The sequence below is a fragment of the Pinus tabuliformis genome, chromosome 8 (assembly GCF_031772625.1).
Source record: "Pinus tabuliformis cultivar Carrire ecotype Pingquan chromosome 8, CPIR1, whole genome shotgun sequence".
In the NCBI taxonomy this organism is placed as follows: domain Eukaryota; kingdom Viridiplantae; phylum Streptophyta; class Pinopsida; order Pinales; family Pinaceae; genus Pinus; species Pinus tabuliformis.
In genome coordinates, this window is record NC_142294.1 from 108,575,592 (window position 1) to 108,599,922 (window position 24,331).

General features: G+C 36.2%; 1 pseudogene; it reads right to left on the reverse strand.

Moving 5' to 3' along the window:
• Nucleotides 1-21,321: 21,321 nt before the first annotated feature.
• LOC149234367 (thaumatin-like protein pseudogene) lies at nucleotides 21,322-22,052 on the reverse strand (annotated as a pseudogene).
• Nucleotides 22,053-24,331: the final 2,279 nt, after the last annotated feature.

Consider the following 24,331-nt stretch of genomic DNA (forward strand, 5'->3'; position numbering starts at 1 on the left):
AAGGTGATATTTATGCTCTCTTCTGTAAAATATTGCATCACGATCATAAAGATAAGGACTTCTTAAGGCAACTCCACATATGACTACCGGAACCACTTCTAATTCCACTTCATTAATGTGATTAGCTGTAATGGAAAATCTTAATTGGCATTGTCTTGTGACTTTTATTTGAGTTGATTTATTTAGCCATCCTAATGGGTAAGGTCTTGGATGAATCCGTGTCTCCAAACCCAAACTCTTAACTAAATATTCAAATATTAAATTGGCCTGTGATCCACTATCAAACATTGTATCTATCTTTGTGTGCTTAGAAGTTATCCTTATGTTAAATAATTCAACTCTTTTATCCTCATTTGGAGGATTTATGTTTCATGAAGATGCAATAGTATTCGAACTTGAACCAATGTCAGAAGTTTTACCTGTTGTAACCATGGCAGCTATCCTCCTCTCATCACCCCAATCAGAACCTAGATCTTGTTGGACTGCTGCAATTGCCTTCTTTCATCCTTCTCCTTAAGGAACTTTTTGGGCTTAAGTTTTGGATGAAGTTTCCAACACTTAGATTCATCATGATCGATTCTATGGCAATGTGAACAAGTAGGTCTTTCCTTTTGAGTTATTGCTGATTTCTTTCTCTTCGAATTGTTCTTCCCCTTGCTGTCATTGGAATCTTTGATTTCCAAATCTTTCGATGATTGTGGTGAAAACTTGAATGGTTTGCCCCCTGATTCAATATGTATGGCTTGAACACACACTTCATCAAAATCATCAGGATTAAACATCAATAATGTATGATGCAAATATGAATGTAAACTGCCGATGTATTTTAATAAAGTTTCACGTGTATCCAATGAAATACCAAGCACCAATGCTTTCTTTCTGAACTCCTCAGTAGACTCCTGAATGCTCTGCCCTTTACCTTGCCTCAAATGCTGCCAATCAATAATAGCTTGCTGCATGTATTCTAAAGGATAGATTTGTTTCCTAAGAAATTTTAGAAACTTAGACCATGAAGATATGACTTTTCCTTTTCGCTTTACATCTATTTTATTTTTACTTTCCCACGAGATTAAAGTTGTTCCCCCCATTCTAAGTGTAGCTAACTGAATTTTCATTTTATCGTTAGAAATGTTCTGAATACGACAATACACTTCTAACTGCTTAATCTAGTTATCTAGCTTTTCAGGATTCATTTCGCCATCATAAATAGGTAACTCAAATTTTACATCAAGTTTCAAAAGAGATGTTTTCTTAGGTTTCTTTTTTGTTTCAGATTCTGCACTGGAAGAAGAAGAAGAAGAAGATGATGGAGATGATGGAGGTGAAGGTGGTTTATCAGCCTTGCCTTTACCTTTATCATTCTTCGATGTGTTTGAAGAAGAAGTTGCATCTCTCGCCTTCTTATCTTCGTAGAGTTCTCCTAACATATGTTGCATATTCAGGAATGCTTGCTGAAACTATTCATCACTCATCTTAGTTTCTGGCGTTTCACCTACATCAGATCCTGTCATGGTCAACTTATGAACAACTCTTCGCTTTCCAATCTCTGGATCAATCTACTTGAGGATTCCTTCTCCACGTTGCGACTTTGACCTAGTTAACATTCAATGGAAAATTCTACAAACACAACCTGCTCCGATACCAATTTATATGATCTAAAATGATCATATGTTAAAACTGAAATATAATTGATTATGCCAACAGTGAAATGAATGTTAACTTAAAGTGCTGAAACCGTGAGAACTGCTTGAGAAGAAGACTTTATGATAGATGAGAAAACATAAGCAAGATGCAAAATAGAAGTGAAAACAACAAATACACAATGATACTAGACAACAATATTGATTACGGAGTTTGTCCTTGATGGACTATGTCTCCGAGTTTGCTTTCAAGATGGGCGACTGCTTTATTAGGATTGAAACCAAAGAGGTCAATTACACAGAAATTTGACCAAACTAAATGTGCACGCAAGCACTTTTGGGTCACTATCATGATAAAGCTCTCTGAACCAGCTTTCCAATGCCTGTCACGGTTCCCAATTCTGACTCTGAATGCCCCTGTTACACTGAAAACAAAATCGTGTATAACCTCGAGAACCTGCATACAAAACCCAAAACCACTCTCCCCTCTCTACAATGAGAAGAAACTGCCTCTTATAGCCTTGCAAGTACATTCAAACTTCTTTGGACTAAACTTGGCATGAATTGGCTGAATTTTGGGTTTATGAGCCTCGGTCTAACCACTAGAGAACACATAGTTGGTTTGTTACAAGGTCATTTAATTGAATCAACACCAAAACTGCAACGAAAACCCACAAATAAACTTTATATTAAAACAAAACTGTTGGTGGCTTGCTGACCGGGTGGAAGAGTGCTAATAGTGCATGTGAACGCCGTTACTACCACACGGTTACAGCCTGGCGGTTCTGGCGAATAGTTATCCATGTCAACGCATGTGACTGACTCTCGATTGTCTCGGCTGACAATGCGGCTTACCCCAGGTAATTGTGGTGTTGTAGTCAAATGTAACATGTAAACCTGACGGTTATCCTCCATTCACATGCCAAAACACATCTGCGGTTGCTCTATGGTTAACTCCAAGCCTGGCAGTTTATTCCCTCTGCTCACATGCCAACGCGATTTAGACCCTGATGCAGTTAACTCCAAGCGCTAACCCGATGACTTACACACTCATCACATAACCACAGTCTCCGACGCGGTCTTCTCTGCGGTTATGACTGTTATAACAGTTTTGTATTGTTTTGTATTAGTTTTACAATAGGCCGAGAGAGTTTCAACTTAGGTTTATGTGTTTTTAAGACATAGTTTGTAATGTAACATGTCTCATAGGTTTAGGACTTAGGGTAATGGTCTAGAGCTTAGGTTTATGTATTTGATGTATGGATTTAGGTGTTAGGACTTAGGTTAATGTATTAGGGTTTTAGGTTTTTAGGTTAGGATTTGTCATTCATCATTTGTTCTAACATGACAATTTACATCAAATTGTCACAAAGTGACATTTGCGACATTTGTCACATGATGACAAACCTGTCGAAAGCCAAAATCTGCAAGGCGAATGATCAACCCATGTTGACAACCATATCCTGGCGAATTGAATACAACCTCATGTCGACAACCAGGTTCAAATCATATCAACTGAACACCATAAAAAAGCCATGTACATTACTAGACAACTTGAACCATAAACATCATTGTTGAAGCTGACGACATCGGATTAAATGCTGACGATGACACTGAACCTGTGCAACTGATCTGACGAGATCCTCCTAGATCATTTATACTCAAATTACTCAAAACTTAGCCACGGTTTAATTGGTGTAGTCAGTTTTGGGAATTGAGCAGCCCATTTTCAGGTTACTCCTAGGATTGGAGGCATAGTGATGTATTTTTCCATGTACTTGATTTTCTTTTCGCTGAGATGAATGAAGTGGCCTCTCCACTATTGAATATGGGCCAACAGACGTAGTCCACATTGGATGAACTTTGTTACCAAACATTGGGTGCATTGTCTTTATGGTCCCCATTTATGTTGCTCCTTCTTTAAGTGTTTTCGTATATGGTTTTTACATTCTCTTTCATGCAATTTTGCTAACATCACTGAAGTAAAGATATTGAATCAAAAGTATTGTTTGATCGGAATCCCACCTTCATTTATGTGATATTGTGAGATGGATGAGAAGTCAAATGGCTGATGTAGGTGGCATAGATGAATAGTTCATGTCATCGACTGACGGTGATGGAAATTGGTCAACCAAGGGGGTCTCCCCGATGTGAAGTCCCAATTAGACCTCACATTGTTTATAGTAGGAGCCCCATTCAGAGTATTGGCCCAATCACCATGAATCTAAGATTTTCCATAGCTGCAATGGATAATATAAGAGAGTATGCACATAACCTTTGAAATCAGAAAGTAAGATGACACTTTGAAACACCAATTGCAATGTGTAAAAGGAGGCTTTCAAGAGAGGGAAGTAACAATGAGTTTGTAGAAGGAAAGCAATAATAGTATCCTAATAGAGGCACACGAGAGAAAGGAAAGATTCGTTAATTATCTAGTGAAGTAGTTCACATAGACACAAGATCATTAAGGAAATATAACACACATTCAACATAATAAGTACCAAAGCCACCAAAATAGTTCAATTTCCTTTGTACATGTGAACGAAACACATACCGCAAACATATAAAGGATAGTATTACTACATTCATGATACATGCATGAAAATGTGTTGGCTCATCGAGATTTTGATTATTAGGTGAAATATCCAAGTACACAGTTACAATGGCGAGCCGCTAACTCCAATAGTGGAACATCCATTCACTTCATGCTTCTCCAAAGAATGATCTTGTCTCCTATGCTAATCTAGAGAAGCCAAGGCTAGTTGTCCAAAGGCTAAGCCTCCAAAATCCCTTTGCTTGAGTTATGAGGTTTCTTTTATAAGAAGAGGAATGACCTTTCATATCTAAGGCTCCTGAAATTTTAATGTGAAATGTGTACTTCCATATGACTTTTGGACTTTTCCTAAAGACTATTTTGTCCATATATGACTACATTGTGACTTTTCATATTCCACATATTACATTTTGTCCTTTCCTTTTGATAATTAAATCATTACATCCACAAATGATGCAACAAGACACATGGACCCACATGACATTGAGATGACACTGCTACAAGTCATATCTTGACAATGATGACACAAACTTCATGATGAGATAGGAATAAAAAGTTGTTCTTTTTGCTGCTTTGTCTTCAATCTTCATGAGAGGTATGCTTAGTACTTCATCTTCATAAAATATTTGCTTTTTTCTTCATCTTCACCCTCCAAGTGGCTAAATGATATGGATTATTTACTATGATCTTGATCTTCCAACTTCCGTCGCAATCTAGTGCCCCTTCATCTCCTTGTTCAATGATTTACAGCTTCATGAGTGTCTTGTAGCATATTCTCCTTATCCTTTTTTCAATAATCATGATGTCATGTTAAGATATAATATCTGCAACTGATATCACTCATGACAAGATGACATCAGCTCAAAAAACTCCTAGTCTAGCTTGCTTCATGAAAATAACTGATTGAACTGGAACTGAGTACTTGTTATGCAACTAGCTCACAAAATAGAAGAAAATATAGATGAGAGACTTCAGGAATAGCCTCTTCGAGGGGGAAACCCCCTTTACATCACATAAATGAATAATTCTTTGACGATACAAATGATAAGGCCTCCTTGGTATATATAGGAGTCTAAGGGGTCACAATAGAATCAAAGCCTACACAACAATAATAATGTAAAGGAACAACAATAACAATAGTGGGCTTCTATGGGACACAAAAATAACAACGTGGCAAATACATGGGCACAACAATAACAATAGGGGTTGTTGGTCACTTTAATTGCTTATTGAATTAAACAACGAAGTGCAACATTAATTGTCAACCTAGGGAAGTCTTGTTATTTCAAAGGCAACTGCGTACTATATGCACTCAATTTTAAAAGCAACAAAAGTTGTAGTACAAACAAATCACGCCTTAAATTAACAAACTGAAGCTCCACTCTGCATTACAACAATTACACTCTATTGCAGATAACTAAAGAATGCTTAATTCCATTCAAAGAATCATATAATGAAAAAGAATCAATCTGCAAAGGAAAACAATGGTTGTGCTATAACAGAGAGTCAGGACCCTATCCCCAGAGCGGGAATCTCCAGCACCTGCCTCTGATTAACTAGCTTGCCAATTCACTCTGTAACTTAATCACCGGTGAAACACTCATGAATTAACTTTGAATAACACAACAATCAATTGAGAAAGAAACAGAGTTTCAACAAAAGGTATTATAAACAATATTCAGGGAACAATACTTGTTAACAAGGCATAAATAAAAGACACACTTGACACACTGTAGAAATATAATGGGTGAATCTTGTGATGAAGGTGGGCCTTGTCCTTCTCACAAGATTCCCCAGGAAACAAGAACTAGAAAAAGATGTTCAGAACAAAATCTTATTCATCCATCAATATGTCATATTACAAAAAGAATTCCAGTCATGTTCCTTTAGCTAAGCCTTTTTCCACAGTCTGTTCATCCCCTTCTAATGTAGATGTCTCCTCTTTATAAAGAGGAGACATCTATTACAAAAGATTTACATTATTTTAACCCATTATACAAAAATAGGGAAATCAATTTCCCGTCAACAAAATGTTGTTACAGTAATGCTGTCTTTAGATTATAGGCGTTACATCCAGTGTAACAGCTTCCTTGGTGATCAGTTCTGGTTCCTTTGCTGCTGTCAAATTTAGAACGCAAATCTCAACTGTTTCAGCATCAAGATTCGTGTGTAGTTTTTATTGTTTCAACAACTGCATAAATAGTCTCGCAAACTCCACGCTATTTCAGCGACGCGGACTGCACATCATTCTTTAACTGTTCAGCACTTAATAATTCAAAGATTAACTATGAAGATGTCGTGATTATATGCTAAATAATCAAACGTATAGTGATGAGAAGAATCATTACATACCTTTGAGATAATTGGGTTAAAACACTAACAAAGACTTTTAAATGTAAGTTGAAAAGGATGATATCATGGCAAAATGTATGGTCAAAAAGGGACAATATGAGGTCCTAACAGGGGTTACACTAACAATAACAATAAGGGGAATACACTAGTAATATAGGGACATAACATGCCCCTCTCCTTTGAAAAAGTGTTGTCCTCAACGCTTGAGTAGTTTTAGATGCTTCTGTATAAAATTCTCATCCTCCCATGTGGAATCTTTAGCGGGTAAGTTCTTCCATTTAATTAGATACTCTGAAATTAATTGATTCTGTAGCTATCGGGTTCTTTCTTTCCTGACTACTTCATACTCAAATATGATTTTTCCTTCTTCGTCAAGTTCTAGCAACACTGTTTAAACTAGGAGCTTGTCACTAATAACCTTCTTTAAGCATGAAACATGGAAAACTAGGTGTACTCTAGAACATGCAGGCAACTCCAATTTGTATGCCATAATACCAATATTTTGCAACACCTTTTAAGGACCATAGTACTTGGGTGATAATTTATTATCCTTCTTAGCTTGCTTGAGGGACATTTGTTTGTATGGTTGTAGTCGTAAAAATACCTAGTCGACTACATCAAAAATTCTTTCACTGCGATCCTAATCTGTCTGTTGTTTCATTTGATTCTGCGCCAGAGTGAGCTTATCCTTTAAGAGTTGGAGAACTTGTTGTTGATGCGTTATGTGATCTTCCATTGTTTGAATCTTAGAATTTTCTCTTAAAGATGATGTGATGGATGTTGGATGATATCCATAAAGTGCCCTAAATGGGGTCATTTTTGTTGCAGTATGGAAGTAAGTATTATACCACCATTCAACTAGAGGTGACCACTTGACCCATTATGTTTGTTTATCATATACAAAGCAAAAAAAATATCCTTCCAAGCATTTGTTCACTATCTCATTTTTCCCATCATATTGAGGATGATAAGATGAGCTATGAACTAATTAATTACCAAGACAAGAAAATAATTCCATCCAAAAAATTCCAGTGAAAATGGGATCTCCTTGTAACAACCCTGGTTAAAAATCCTGTAAAATATATAAGGCTACAGTGATGGGACACATATTCCAAGCTAAATGGTGGGGGGAACATCCTAGTGGGTGTTGATTTGGTTTATTATGGCTAAGGAAATTGGTAAAGGCAATGACTAAGGCTTTGGAAAGGCATGAGGCATTAATTGGCATTTTATTTATGAAAATAATGGAAATTGGGAGAAAAGGAAGGTGAAAGATCACTGGTTGCATGTGAGGAAGAAAATGAAGGAAAATAATGGAAAATGAAGAAAATAGAGGCCTCATTAATAAAAAGGCTTCTAAGAATCAGTGAGCGAGACTTGGTCAGTTCGGTGTTGGAGCTCTCTCACTATTCTCTCTCTCATACTATTGGATGCTTAGAGTTTTCTTGGAGCACTCTTGGAGGGTGTGGCATACTTGGACTCTTGGAGAAAGAAGGCAAAGGAAGAGCAGGAAGGCATTGGGATCAACAACTACATCAAATTTTTCTTGCAGGTATCAAGTTGCATGTATGTTTCCTTCACTAGTTTTGGCACGCATGGCACATGCATGTGGTTTCTTGGTTGTGATTTGTCATTTGCATGGAGGATTTCCTGGATTGACAGTGGATTGCCTAGCCTTTCCATTTCCTGTATAGCCATGGAGATTGTGGGTTTATTTCCTTGTTTTGTTTTGGTTGGTTCTCATGTTTCCTTAGCTTGGGTTGATTTATTAGTTCCTAGAATCCTTGGATGGACAAACACTTTGGAAGCCCTGTAATGGCTCGGGTTGAGTTATTGGTCATGTAGTTTTGGTTGGACAAATGATTTCAGAGCCCTGTAATAACTTGGGTTGAGATATTATTCTTGGAAAACTTAGTTGGACAAAACGCTCTGGAAGCCCTTGGTGGGTTGAGTTACTCGTCCTGGAAGCCTTAGTTGGACAAAAGCTCTGGAAGCTCGACAACAGTAATGGGTCGAGTTACTAGTCCTAGAGCCTTAATTAGACAAATGCTCTGGAGCTCGGCAGCAGTCATGGGTTGAGTTACTAGTCATGAGAGCCGGGTTGGAACAAATGCTCTAGAGCCTTGGAATCACTATTTAATGGGTTTAGGTGGATGGCCTCTGGAAGCCCTAGATGGTTTTGATTTGTTGGCAGTATGGTGCAGCTGTTGTCCTTGATGGAAACTCACATATATGATACCGAGAAATGAATAAGTGATGTATGATGGTAGTTCACAGTGCAACAGGTCAATTCAGAGGTAACAACAAAGGATTACAGATTAGACTCCAGAGATTGAAGAAAGAGAATGTCTTAAGAAGTTTATGCTTGTTAACTTTGTTTAAGTAGCGTATACATGCGGGTTCACATAACAAAAGGAGCGTATACATATGCACGCACTTTCACAGAAAGAAAAGCGCGTATGGGATGGAAAATTAAGGAGAATGAATACCAAGGGTTCCTACCATGGTATTGACCCATGGTAATGAGCACGACAAAGAATCTTGATACCATCAAAGAATACCAACAGCATAACTATGGTTTTGGTCCGAGGTATTGAAAAAGGATCTAAGTATATAAGAAGGAGAAGATCAAAGGGATACATGTGCAAGTAATGAATATCTGATGAAGAGTTCGATCAAAAGCAAATATGCACGTTATGGGTTTTTGGTGCTTTGCTTGATCTGAACTAAGGATGCACCTAAGTGGTTGATGATGAATGTGTTAATCTAGGTTGTCATTGATGTCAATATAGCAGTGTTTGTGATGGAAAATTCTTTGATACATGATTTCCCATTGATGCCCATTGATCATAATGCTCATAGTGATGAAAGTTTGATATATGATGACATGATGAGATGGGGGACCCAAGTGGATTGAAAATATATTTACAGACAGAATAGAAGTAGTAGATCCAACAGGAACAAGAAGCTAAAGAGGAGAAGCCATCGTGAAGCCAAAGAGTAAGATGAAGAGTTTATCGAAAGCCATCAAAGAAGCAAGTCATCGGAGCAAGAGAAGCAGAAAACAAAGAGCAACATTGATAACAAAGGAGTAAAGAAGAAAACAAAGAGCAATAGCGATAACAGAGGAGTTAAGAAGAAAACATCGAAGGAGCCATATCAGAAGTATTGCATGTAATATATGCCCAAGAAGAACCGATAGGAAGAAAATAGCAGAGGAGCATAAACATAGTTATAAGATGTCACAGGAAGATAAGGCACAGGAGCAACAATTATTGGAAGAGTGGGGATAGGAGTGTACAAATGTTTTGATCATCGCTGAAGGCTCGCGCTAAATCCTAGCCGTCGATCTCATTACACCTGTTTTGATCATGGCTAAAGGCCTGCACTAAATCCTAGCCGTCGATCTCATTACGTCACAGTCAATGGCAAGGTTTAGGCCTAGTTTTAACTCGTGTGCTAGTTGAATACCCGTAGGCCGTAGATTTGATGACCTCGTATATCTAATGGATATCAGGTCATAAAGTGATCGGACATTAAATCTCAAAACGAAACCAAAATTTTATAGATCAAGGATTTATTATCCTTATTGGCTCTGTAAAGGCGGTTACGCATCGCGCAAGTTCTTCAGCCGATATCGTTGTAAACCATTGGATCCAGCGTGCCTTGATCAAACGGTGGAGGATCGGTGATTGGGTTTGTTGATCGGGTGGATCAACAACCATTGGATTAAGGATGAGATCAACGATGGAGAATTAATCTGATAAGACTTGGGACTAAGTGGACTCAAGAATTTTATGAACACGGGTTTATTTTATTTGGGGTCTGGTCTTGTGCATTCAGGTGGGACTGACGTTCGTTGGCGGGTTCTGTGTTAAAGTGCTCCTTGGCGATTGGTCGGGTCTTTGTTTAAAACCCACCAATGTAAACACTTTCGATTTGTATTTATCGCATATCGAGGAGTCTTAGGAATAACTCTGATTTTTCATGAAGCTGCGATTGGATTAAAGGTGATGACGTGGCATGTGGGACTTCCATGTTGGTATAGCATCTCTTATATGGTTTTCCGTAAATAATCAAGTCTATGGATAAAAGACTCTTCGATATATATTTTTAATATACAAGTCAACCTCCCTCCAATAGATGTGTCCTTTGGTCATTGCTGAAACTTGTATAAAAGTGAATAAAAACGCTTTAGTTTTGAGCCTCTCCTTCAAAAAGCGTTGTCCTCAACGCTTGAGTAGTTCTTAATGCTTCTGTATAAAATTCTTGTCCTCCCATGTGGAATATTCAGTGGGTAAGTTCTTCCACTTGATGAGATACTCTGAAATTGATCGATGTCGTAGCTGTCGGGTTCTTGTTTCTGTGACTGCTCCAGGTTCCAATATGATTTTTCCTTCCTCTTCAATTTCTGGCAATATTGTTTGAATTGGGATCTTTTGCAACTTTTGAATAAGTGGCCATACTTCTTCGTCCTTCTTCCATTCATCCCTTGCTTCGTTTATCCAATCTGGTTGGATAATATAAATAGCACAAAACAATGCTTCCACATCCTCATCCTTGAAGAGTCTTCCCATTCGGTAAGGTCGCCATTTTTTAAGTACATGTAGTATTGCCAACATTTCCTTCTCATAAATAGCTTGCTTGAGATGTAGCAGTAAAAATACCCAATCACCTACATCAAAACATTTTTCACTACGATGTTGATCTACATGTTGTTTCGTTTGATTTTGCACCGAAGTGGCGTTATCCTTTAAAAGTTTGAGTTTGAGGAGTGGTAATTTCTTCCAATCCTTTACAAGATACGGTCGGATTCATTTCTTGATGCTCGATGTGATCTTTCACTTCTTGAACATTTTTCTTCTTGATACGTCCTTCTATCTTGATAGTTTGAGGAGTGGTAATTTCAAACAATGAATTACAAGATATGGTTGGATTCAATTCTTCTTTCTCGATGTTATCTTTCACTTCTTGCACCTTTTTCTTCTTGATATGTCCTTCTATCTTGAGAGTTTGAGGAGTGGTAATTCTTGCCAATGCTTTACAAGATATGGTCTGATTCATTTCTTCTTTCTCAGGGGTGGGGTCCTGGCATATATCTTCTTCTTTTGATGTTTCTTGATCCTTTTCTTCCTCATCTTCATATTCTATGTAAAATAATTTCTTCTCAGCACACTTATGACCTTTAGTGCATTTTCTATCACAATTGTAACAAAGCCCTTTTTCTCTTTTTTCTTCCAACTATTGTGGTGTAACCCTTGTAGGTTGTGGAAGGCTAGGAGAAACAACACTTCCATCTTTATAGTTGTGAGGGGTACGCTTCCTGGTTTCCATAATTTTGCTTTCCACTATGTCACAAAGCCCTTTTACTCTTTCCAATTGTTGTGGTGTTGCTCTAAAGAAAGTGTTGCTCTTTGTATCCTCATAATGTGCTATCATTTCCTCCGTGAAAATTGACCACGTAACAAGTTGTTTACAAGAACGAAGCCCTTCGTACCATAAAAATTGATCTGGTTCTAAATATGAAGATGCAATACATACCTTTTGTAACAGTTGTACACCATGTAGATCAAAATATTGCTCCATTTGAAGTATCCAATTTACCGGATCCTTGCCATCAAACTTCCTCATCTTGCTTTTTCTTGATTTTAGGAGCTCGACCTTGAAACGACTGTAACTCTGTACTTTCGGATCTTTAAGTTCTGAAATTTTGACCTATAGTATCCCTCTGTGTCCTCTTTCCAATGCCACCAGTCTGATCCAAATTGGATTCTCTAAGAAAGAGTTATGCACAATCTCCCAAGAAGACCTGATTATAGACCTTTCCAGAAGAGCGAAATTGTATGAAGTTCCACGTGTCACTGTTTCGACCTTTGGATCTGAAAAATGCATGCAAGAAACTACAGTCCATCCTCTTTTTGTACCTTCTTACAAAATTTCAATCCGATTCTCAGAGAGAAAGTTATGATGATTTTCCCCAGGTCACCTGTTTGGAATGTAATTTAGGATTCTGCAAAAAGACCAACTTCCTTAGATCATATCTCCCCAAATGGGGCACAATAGTAACAATATGGGCACTACATGGGTACATCAATATAATAAGTGGGTTATACTAATAACAATAAGGGGTTACACTAGTAGTATAGGGGCCTAACACTTATGGTTATGGCTTCCCAATTGAAAGGAAGTATAAGAATCTCCTATATATTTGATGAGGGATTAAAGGAATCTACTTGAATAGGAGCAAGGATCCATTTCCTAATCAAGAAGGAATGAGAATCTACTCCCTGTTTGAGAGGGAGTGATGTTGAACATCACACTTTGTATTTTATTCTTCATGTGTCATGCACTTCAATAGGACTAACAATTGTAAGTCTGAGTGAAGGCCATGGAAAGAGAATGGTGGATGGAGGATTGGATAAGCATATGTGACTTCCTTGAGGATAGAAAATCCAAGATAGTAAGTGGACTGACATTCTTTGAGGATTGGACAGGTATCCAAGACAAGAGTGGTCATAGAGGACTGATATTCTTTAATGACTGGGTATCCATGATAAGAATAGTCCTAAAACTACATACCTAGTGAACATCCAGATGGGGTATGTGCCTTGTAGAGGTAGTATGGTATCTCACATAAAACCTCCCAGCATTATGCTCTTGTATATGAAAGTGCTTGTCAAAGTTAAGGCCTTACAACGTTGTCAATGTTGGTCATGATGATGATGCTTAAATATGGCTTATCAATTTGAACCTTCTTATGAGAACTCTTCAGTTTGAGAATGATGTTGTACTGGGTGTACAATTATGAATACCTCCATAGTTAAGAGGGAGTGATGGAAAATGTAACTAGTTTCGGTCTTCATAATTGTTATTGTACTCATGTCAATAAGTATATCTTATGTGTTAGATTTTAAGCTTCCGTGGAAGTTTTTTGTAGTGTCATGATCCGGATTATCCACAGTTTCTAGTTCATTCTGCCAACGTTTCAAACCCCAAAGGGGGTCCATCATCAGGACAAATCAGATAGAATATGAATGAAAGATTATTGAGAGAAGAGAGCCTTGCGACCTGGATATAAATAAACCAAGAACCCTAATTTTATAAAGGCCGACACATGATTTCTTATTTTTATTAATTATTATTTTATTTTTATTTATTATTTTCCTTTTTATAATAATTTTATAAAATCTTTATAAAATCTTTATAAAATTCTATTTATAAAAGTTTTATAAAAACTTTAATTAATTATTTAATTATTCATTATTAGGTTAGGTTTAATTCTTTTAATCATGAACAAATAAGTTTAATTTATTTTATTTTATTAATTTTGTACTTCAATTATTTTAGTTTTAATTGATTAATTCTTTTTTATTTTTGTTTAATTAATTACTTAATTTAAATTAAATTATTAATTATTTTTGCCTTCCTTTAATTAATCAATTATCAATTAATTAATTAATGAATTAACTAATTAATTAATTAATTTCTAATTTCTATATTTTTATTTATTTATTTATTAAATGTTAATTTTTATTCGATTAATAAATTGACTAATTAATATAATAAATAAATTTGTTTTTAATTAATTAATTAGTCCCCATTAAATTTAATTAAAATCCAATTAAAATTGATAAAGAAATTAATTTATAATACTAATGCTCTAATTTTTATTTCATTTAAAAAAATTTATTTGATTAATATTTAATTTATAATATCTCTCTTTTTCTATAATTAATTAATTAATTAATCAATTAATTAACTAATTAATTAATTAATTTATCTAATTATTCTAATTAATTAATTTCTAATTTTTATAATTTTATTTATTTATAAATTAAATGTTAATTTTGATCTGATTAATAAATTGATTAATTAATATAATAAATAAATTTGTTTTTAATTAATTAATTAGTCCCCATTGAATTTAATTAAAATCCAATTAAAATTGATAAAGAAATTAATTTATAATACTAATGCTCTAATTTTTATTTCATTTAAAAAAAAATTATTTGATTAATATTTAATTTATAATTTCTCTCTTTTTCATAATAATTGATTAAATTAAATTTATTTATTTTATTTAATTAATTTTGATTTAAATAATCCTCATTGAATTTAATTAAAATCAATTAATTCATATTTCACATAATGTTTTAATTTTATATAATTTTAAAAAATTTATTTTGATTAATATTTATTTGAGAGATCTTAATTAGATCTTATTCTTATTAATTAATTTTACTTTCATAATCAAAGTTATTTTTTGGGTTATTATTAATCATTTGAGTAGTTATGTTTAATTTCATATTTTAATTTATTTTATTTTTTAAGAATTAAATCATTAATTTAATTTAAATTAATTAATTAAACTTTCGAAATGAAATACCCCCTTTTTTCTTCCAATCCTATGCTTCCAAGGGTCCGGAGGGGTTTATTTGATTGATCAGAGGAAGTCAATTTCCACTGATTTCACTCCCATTGTCCTTGTTGAGGTTCTAAGGAAATTTCATAATTTCAATGGCCTCTCTGATTTTTCTTTTATGATAGTTGTCCTCTCTTGCAATTACCTTGGCGTCTTCCAAACACACATGATGTTTGGTCTTGGACGAGTGCTCTGCAAGGGCTGATGTACGGGATCTTTCATTCTTTATGTCAACGGCATGCTCCTTAAGTCTTATTTTCAGAGACCGACCTGTTTTCCCAATATAACTCTTGCCACATGAGCAATCGATCTTGTACACTCCCTTCAGTTGTTGTCGATCAATGTTATCCTTAACCGACCTCATCATTTGCCTTATCATTCCACATGTTGTAAAAATTTTGTCTATGTTATTCTTCCTTAAAAATTTTGCAATCTTATCTGTAATCCCTTGGATGAATGGAAGGTAAACTTTCCCTTGATTTTCTTTCTTGTCTCCAGGGGGACGCTCAGAGAGGGCCCTATCCTGAGCCCTTCTTATAGCTCTCTTGATACTCCATTCCTTGTATCCAATGTTTTTGAAGACAGAGGTTAAGTGTTCAATCTCATCCTTTATGTGATCAGGGTCAGAAATCCTGAAAGCCCTCACAGCTAGGGTGTTTAAGACGCCGGATTTTTGGGAGGGATGATGGTAAGAGTCAGCATGAAGATAGCTATCAGTATGAGTTTTCTTCCTGTAGACCTGGTGTCCCAAAGTACCATCCTCTTTTCTACTGATCAGAACATCTAGAAAGGGGATCTTACCATTCTCCTCAAGCTCCATAGTAAATTTGATTTCGGAAGATATAGAGTTAAGATGATTGAAGAACTTCTCAAGCTCTGCCTTACCATGAGTCCAATTCAGGTTGGTGTCATCGACAAATCTTTTCCACCATGCTGGCTTCAAGTGGAATGAGTCAAGGGCTTTTCTTTCAAAGTACTCCATGTATAGGTTGGCGACAATAGGTGAGAGCGGGGAACCCATGGCGACTCCATAAATTTGTTCATAATAGTGATCTTGAAAACTGAAAAAAAGTGGACCGCAAACAGATTTCTGCAAGCTTCGTCGTTTCAGGATCGGTGGCCATCTTTATAACATGAACAGCTTCATCAAGAGGAATCTTTGTAAACAAAGATACGACATCAAAGCTTACTAGAATATCATCTTTATCCACCCTTTTATTCTTAATAAGCTTTACAAAATCACTTGAGTCTTTTATAAAAGAGTCTGTGTTACCAACCAGAGGTTTTAGGATCTTGGCTACATACTTAGCTAATTCATAGGTAGGGGAACCAATGGTGTTAACAATTGGTCTAAGGGGGGCCCCTTCCTTATGGATTTTTGGTAATCCACAAATTCTAGGAATAACCTCACAGGAGAGAATCAGCTTCTTTTTTATTTTATCTTCCAGGTTGGTTTCCATGATGGCTTTCTTGACCTGCTTTATCACCTTGGGAATAGGGTTGGAGTTGACTCTTCTATAACTTCCACAACTCAAATACTCATTCATTTTGTGAATGTAATCTTCTTTATTTAACACAACGGTGGCTCCACCTTTATCAGCTTTAAGAACAACTATCTTATCATTATTTCGGAGAGATCTAAGAGCCTCTCGCCCCTCTTTATTCAAGTTACTCTTTGGGCGTTTAGACTTCAACATAGCTAGGGAACATTCTTGTCTTAATATCTCCCTGTCGTTTGATGAAAGACCTTGGGTCCCATTCTCAATGTTGCAAATGATGTTTTCAAAGGGAATGTTCTTAGGTGAGACCGCAAATCCCAATCCCTTGCTCAGGATTTTGATTTCTTCAGAGTTGAGCATTATGGATGAGAGATTCACGACTCTCTTATCATGCTTATTTGGAACAATGGGGTTCCCCATAACAAACCTATCATTGTCAGAATTATCACTGGTAGCATTATCATTCTTAATAATTCTATAGCTCGTATTAGCTTCAGCATCAAGATCTTTACCTTCAAAGTTGCTTCCGTTCTTATATATATTATAATCATCCATGATTCTTTTAGCATCACCGTTAATGTTCTTGGTATCCTTAATTTCAACATCCTTACTAACGAATTCTGATGGAATAGCAATGTTATTAGTGCTAGGGCAGCCTTCAATGCGCTTCTTCTCATTGCTGCTGGAATCACCATAAGGGACAACGTAGGAGACCATGCTGCCTGCGTGCTCCACATTGCAGCTGATATCAACGATGCTGTTGTTGCTGCCTGTGTGCTCCACAGCGCAGTTGGTATCATCCACAACGCGGTTGTTGCAGTTGGTATCATCCATAGCACAGTTGGTATCATCCACAACGTGGTTGTTGCAGGGAGCAGCGTAGGAGGTTACTGGTTGAACAACGTGGGTAGCCCGACCAACGTTCCTGCGTTCTGCTGGCACCTTCATTTCAGCGTATTCTAATTCAGATCTGCTTTTAGTATCAGCGTTGTCCGGATTTGTTTCTTCTTCTGCTGGTGAAGCGCTGTCCGGATGAACATCGCAAGGGATCACCTGTTCTGCTGCTATCTTCATGGCGTTGGGAACAGCGCAGGAGATTGGCATGTTCAACTCTTTTCTGCTTACAGCATTAACATTCTCAGTGTTAACATTCTCAGCGCTGTCCGCATTGTCTCTTGTTTCTGCTGTTGAATATGCGTTGTCTCTTTCCACAGTAGATAAACCCACGCCTTCCTCTAACTTGGCCAGCTTCCTGGACTGTCTTTCCCTGGCGATTCTACCCTCTGACTGGGCCTTCAATGCAGCTTTCGCATCAATTATTTTCCAAAGATCAAAGCTAATTTTCATAGTTAGTTTTAGATGGGAGGAAAGGGCCAAGCGATTGAGCCTGTCTAACGCTGCCCTGGTTCTTTTAATTTCACTTCGAATTAGGGCCAAACTTAATCTCAAAAACGACTTATTATTATAATGATTAAATAGTCTATGATTTACCTTAGCAAAAGGAGGAATGATTTTCTTGTTCCTACATTGTTTCAGAAATTGCAGGTCCGCAATTCTCCTCTCAATTTTTATCCTCAAGATTTCGAGAAGACAGATCTCCTTTCATGTTGCCCCTTCGTACAGGGAAGTTATGTTTTCTTATGTATCAAACAAAAAAAGAAAGACAATTTATTATTTTAGAGCACGAGTTTCATGCTTCTATGGTTTATTAGGTCATAAGGTTTATTGTCATGAGTCAAGAGAGGCAACAACGTGATTATAAAACCCTTCCGTGCAAGGTGTATGTTGTAAAAGTATTTACTTTGAGTCTAGAAAGTCCTAGAAACCTCCAAAGTACAATTCGACCCTAGTAGCTATAGGTCAACCTAAAGGAAGGTACTCGAACCCCTCAGATGTATATAAATAGAAGTAGATTCAATCTCATTTGACACTCCCTCACTCACAAGTTTGATTTGGAGTTGGGAAGACCTAGAAGGTTAGAACAAAGATTAAGAAAGCAAGAGGAAGTCTTGAAGATTTGTTTTTGGGCTCTATCTCTCTCAAACGTGTGAAGAAATAGGGATTTTGCAGCTTCAAGGAAGGCCAAATTTGTAGGTCTAAATTGTAGGAGATCATGTTGTAGTATCAAGTTGTTGGAAGGTCGCATATTCTAAATTGACCTAGTTGATTGTTCTGCTCAAAGAAGAAACCCTTGAAGAATTTTTTCGTGCCAGAATTAAGGCTTTTGTAGCAACTACAAGGCCAAAGTTGCAGGGTCAAGGTAGGGGGTCAAAGTTGAAGTTGCAAGCTGGTTGTAGCGGGACTAAACCTTGTTGATCTGATCTACTTGGAAGGGCTGACTTAGTACTTGGAGGAAGACTTAGTCTAGGGTTTGGGTCTTGGTTGTCTCATTTGAAGTAGATTCTATAAGAAGATGAGTTTTTTTGGGTTTTCGCCTTTGAGGGGTTTTGCCTTGGCTTGGATCCTAATTTTAGTGTCCATTATCTTTACTGTTGTGCTCTTGATAATTGTTTGATGAAGAAGATCTAATAAAGAAATATAAGAAGATAAATAAAGTTCCCAAGCAATTGTTAAGATTAATGAGAAATCAAATTAATAGCTGCCATATTGCATTCTCCAAGAGGAAGAAGACAATGAATATAGATGAAGATCATGAATTTTTGAAAATAGATCCCTATTAACGAGAATATGGGCAATAACAAAAATTTGTAGCAAAAGAAAAATATATGAAGGCCTTGATTACCAATGTTGGACTCTAAACTTTCTACATATTGGTCTTTTTACCAAAATATGATGATACAATTTTTGGAAAGATCTCAATTTTTCATTACTTAAATTGTATTTTTAAATGCAAAAATAAATTCAACACCATGGAATACCCCTAAGGCACTCAAAGTGTATAGACTTAACAACTCAAATCTATCATTATAACAAAATTGGACCAAATTTTATATAAACTTGATAAAAAAATACACCAAAAAAATAACTAAACATAAAAAGTTTTAACTACATTATTACTCCATCTACCACTAGAACATGGTGAAATGGACTTGTAACAACTAGCAACACTACCCTTGAAAAGTAATCCAACAACCACTATCATGAAGTACATCAATTGATATCAATTAATTTTCTGGAAGGCCCTTTGCTATAATTAACTTGGTCAATCTTGCTTTTTCCCCATCTTTTAATTTATGTTAATATCAAACTTTCTCACTTAATTAGAATAAACAAAATATATTTAGTAATAGTGAATTAAATATTATATATATTAATTATATAATATTATATATATATATATATTAAATTATATAAAATTTACATTTAATAGTGTACCCAATCTATACAATATTTGATACACTACTGCAAAATACATATTATTTACCCTCACTAACAATATCATATTATTTAGCAATCCAAAAGCCCACTTTCCGCAATTGCAACCTCCCACAACTTCGGATAAATTTAACGAAAAACAATAAAAAAATACTCTAACATTTACAGAGAACCTGGACTTCAATTAGCCAGCAAGATACATAAGGTGCGAGCGGTCGGTCCTTATCGGTTAGTTCAAACAAACTCGCGCGAATTCGCGAGTGATATATGCATTGACGTATCAGCATTCTGACCTCAAGACAACGAAGTTTTGTTAGTTTTACATTAGTTTTTCTTTCTTTTCTTTATGGACCAATGGAGCTTTTCTGCAAGATAGTGACAGAGTGACAGATTTGTTAGGTAAAATATTACCGATTGTGTTTTATTGGTTTTTTTTGTTTTTTAAGTGCGAAAATTTATTATAATTTAATTGTTAATTAGTAGTGAGGGTAACTAGTTTTGGTTGTTATTCCCGAATTGCATGTTGACTCATCAATGTACACTGAGAATCGAACTTGGGCAAATTGAATAGAATCAGGTGGATCATGGTGAACTCCGACGAAGTACAAAGCTCAACCAATTTTACTAGGGAGTAAAATTACGACTGATCTGGCCAATTAAGTTACGTATATGTGCATCAATTATATAAATCTCCAAATAGTGCATCATGGTATTATTATTTGTTTGCCAATGCAACAAAAATGCATTATTGTAATTATTATGAATATGACTAATCTAGTTGTTACCGTTCCATGCCACTATAGTGTTGAAATTATTATTGTTGGAGCCTTCTCTGGACAAAGAGGCCATTTTATGTTGTTGTTACAACTTCTACTATAGATCTGTAACCGTAACCCCAACGAGATTCGAACTGCCAATCAAATCGCCAAACAAGCATGAACTAGAGTTTTTAAGAGAGATTTAAATATAGCTTGCACCTAGGATTGCTATAAAATTTGTTGCATTACACTTGAAATACATACGAAGCCTCTAATAATATCAACATAAGCCATGCCTATACCTACACAGAATCCGTAAATCTACACATTGCGACTACACTTTCATGGCAGCAATGATCTTAAATCCCAAATAGTTGCTCTTAAGTTCCCAAAGTGAAAAGTGATCACAAAATACAATTACCTATGCTTTAAGCACCAAAGTGAAAAGTGATCACAAAATAGGGCAACAATGATCTTAAATCACAAATAGCTGCTCTTAAGTGCCCAAAGTGAAAAGTGATCACCAAATACAACTACCTACGCTTTAAGTGCCTAAAGTGAAAAGTGATCAAAAAATACAACTACCTACACTTTAAGCAACTAATGTGATCTCAAGTGCCCAAATAATTGTTCTGCAAATGCCCAAAAGTGAACAGTGATAAAAAAATTACAATTACAGTTTCTTTATCAGTCGTGGTCTTAAATACCCAAATAACTACTCTTAAATGTTCAAAAGTGTAAAGAATTTGCAATGTTGTTGTCAATGAGGGTAGAAGGTGATGAGATAGTCAACCCCAGAGTATGTGATCAAGATTTCAGATCATCATAAGCATAATTGTAAGCTATGGGACACACATTCTTAAATAGACGAGAGAAACTAGTGGGTATGCACGTCTATGGATTTCCATAGGAACATGTGCACCAATACTGAGGTGTGCTAAAAGCAAAGCAAACACTCTTATAAGCCATGACACACACTTGCTCATTCTTCACCTGAAGTGAAGGCGGAAAATTCAGATTCAAGTCATTGATGCACCCAACGTATGTGCATTTCCTAGAGCCTCTGCGGGGAGCTATGGAAACGTGAAGATTGTAGTCATCTACTAGGCTCACATCGTAGAAGTCCTAAGTGCCTAGGGTGAACTTGACCAGCATGGTCGGTGGCATACCTCCGGCACCGTTGCATTGGAGTTGACCTCCGCAGTTACCAATGGCACAAAGGCCCTTTCTGTTACTATCTAAGGAGAAATTGTGGTGACCCCTTATTCGTCCCGAAGATCTCAAGGGGGGAATGATGGACACAGTCTGTAAAGGCCTTAAATGGAACTCACCATTGGCAAGCATGGGTCTATCGACGCTAGGATGGATATCACGCCACATTGAATGCTTGCATTTGTTAAACAGAGTAAAAGTTGTAGCACAAACTCCACTTCCACCATAAATATAAAGGAGGTCGAGGAAGGCAAATAGATGGGCAAACTTTACCCCCATTTCATGTCGATTACGAAAAAATAAGAGGATGATATGTAGTATGAACTGGAGTTTAGCAAATCTCCATAAATGAGAAGCTCGTGTTTTATATGGATTTGTTGATCTATAGTCGAGAGCTACAATGTTGGTAAACAACTTCAAGACGAGAACCATGTTGTATTCCTCTGTAGGAACGCTAGAATCTGATTATTCTATTAAAGCCTCGTGTAATTCCAAACTAAATCGATAAAGGCCAACGTTGCCATCTGCAACAAGGGCATTGACATGTGAATTCAGATAAGAAGAAGGTGTGACAGTGACAATTGAATTCTTGTTGTTGCTAGCAACAATAGGGGAAATGGAAGAGGATTTCATGGGGTCAAGGTTTTGCGGCCTCGTTTTCATGTTTTTCCTGCAGACACTGCCAACGGGGACGCTTCTAAGGACTCGCCCTTGGTACAATAGCAAAAAAAGGCCTCGCAAAATGGCGGGGCTGCGAGAGATCCTACTTCTTCTCATAGAATTAGTAATCTTAGGTCCCTATACTACTAATGTAGCCTCCTTATTGTTATTGTTAGTGTAACCCCCTTATTGTTATTATTGTGCACTTGCGTTACTATTGTTATGTAGGTTATGATTATATTGTGACCCCTTAGACTCCTATATACCAATGAGGTCTTGTCATTTGTATCATCCAATAATTGTTCATTTATGTGATGCAAAGGAGGTCTCCCCTTCGAAGAGGCTAATTTTCTAATCGTTGATCTATTATTTCTTCTATATTGTGATTTGGTTGCATAACATTTGGCATCAGAGCTTTGCATTCTAGGGTTTCACTGCTTCAAATAGGTCATCTTGAAAATTTTGCTATAATTGTTTTCTACGAGGATTCAGAAGTTGAAATTGCGGCCACATAGAGCCAAAATCTTTGTGAACTTCGTGTAAAAATTTCAAATTTTGTTTCACTATATTTTCTAAGATATGGTCCGAAGAAGTTAGGGTTTATGCATGCTTTGAAATTCAACCTCAAACTAGTGACCTAGGGAAAATCGTCATAACTTTATTTTCAAACATCATATTTGAATTACGTAAAAAGTTTCTGAAATTGCATGGAATATAGTTTCCTTTCTATCAATTTTAGGGTTGAAGGTTGGAACAATAACATGTGGCACCCCGTACAAGTTCTCTCTACTTAACCAATCCATAATAAGGTCATCGTGGGATATTTGACATAACTTTAACTTGAAGAATCCAATCTTGGTCTGACTTATGGAATTAGAGGGAGTGATGTTGAACATCACATTTTGTATTCTATTCTTCATCTTTCATGCACTTCACTAGGACTAACAAATGTAAGTCTGAGTGAAGGCCATGGAAAGAGAATGGTGGATGGAGGATTGGATAAGCATATGTGACTTCCTTAAGGATAGAAAATCCAAGATAGTAAGTGGACTGACATTCTTTGAGGATTTCACAGGTATCCAAGACAAGAGTGGTCATAGAGGATTGATATTCTTTAAGGATTGGGAATCCAAGATAAGAATAGTCTTAAAAGGACATACCTAGTGAACATCCAGATGGGGTATGTGACTTGTATAGGTAGTATGGTATCTCACATAAAACCTCCCAGCATTATTCTCTTGTATATGAAAGAGCTTGTCAAATTTAAGGCATTACAACGTTGACAATGTTGGTCATGATGATGATGCTTAAAGATGGCTTATCAATCTAAATCTTATTATGAGAACTCTTCAGTTTGAGAATGATGTTGTACTAGGTGTACAATTATGAATACCTCCATTGTTAAAAGGGAGTGATGGAAAATGTAACTAGTTTCAGTCTTCATAATTGTTATTGTACTCATGTAAATAGGTATGTCTTATGTATCAAACAAAAGAAGAAAGACAATTTATTATTTTAGAGCATGGGTTTCATGCTTCTATGGTTTATTAGGTCATAAGGTTTATTGTCATGAGTCAAGAGAGGCAACAGTGTGATTATAAGCCCCTTTCGAGCAAGATGTATATTGTAAAAGTAATTATTTTCAATCTAGAAAGTCGTAGAAACCTCCAAAGTACAAGTCGGCCCTAGTAGCTATAGGTCAACCTAAAGGAAGGTAAGAAGCAAATTCAATCTCATTTGACACTCCCTCACTCATAAGTTTGATCTGGAGTTGGGAAGACCTATAAGGTTAGAACAAAGATTATGAAAGAAAGAGGAAGTCTTGAAGATTTGTTTTTAGGCTCTATCTCACTCACATGTGTGAAGAAATAGGGTTTTTGCAGCTTCAAGGAAGGCCA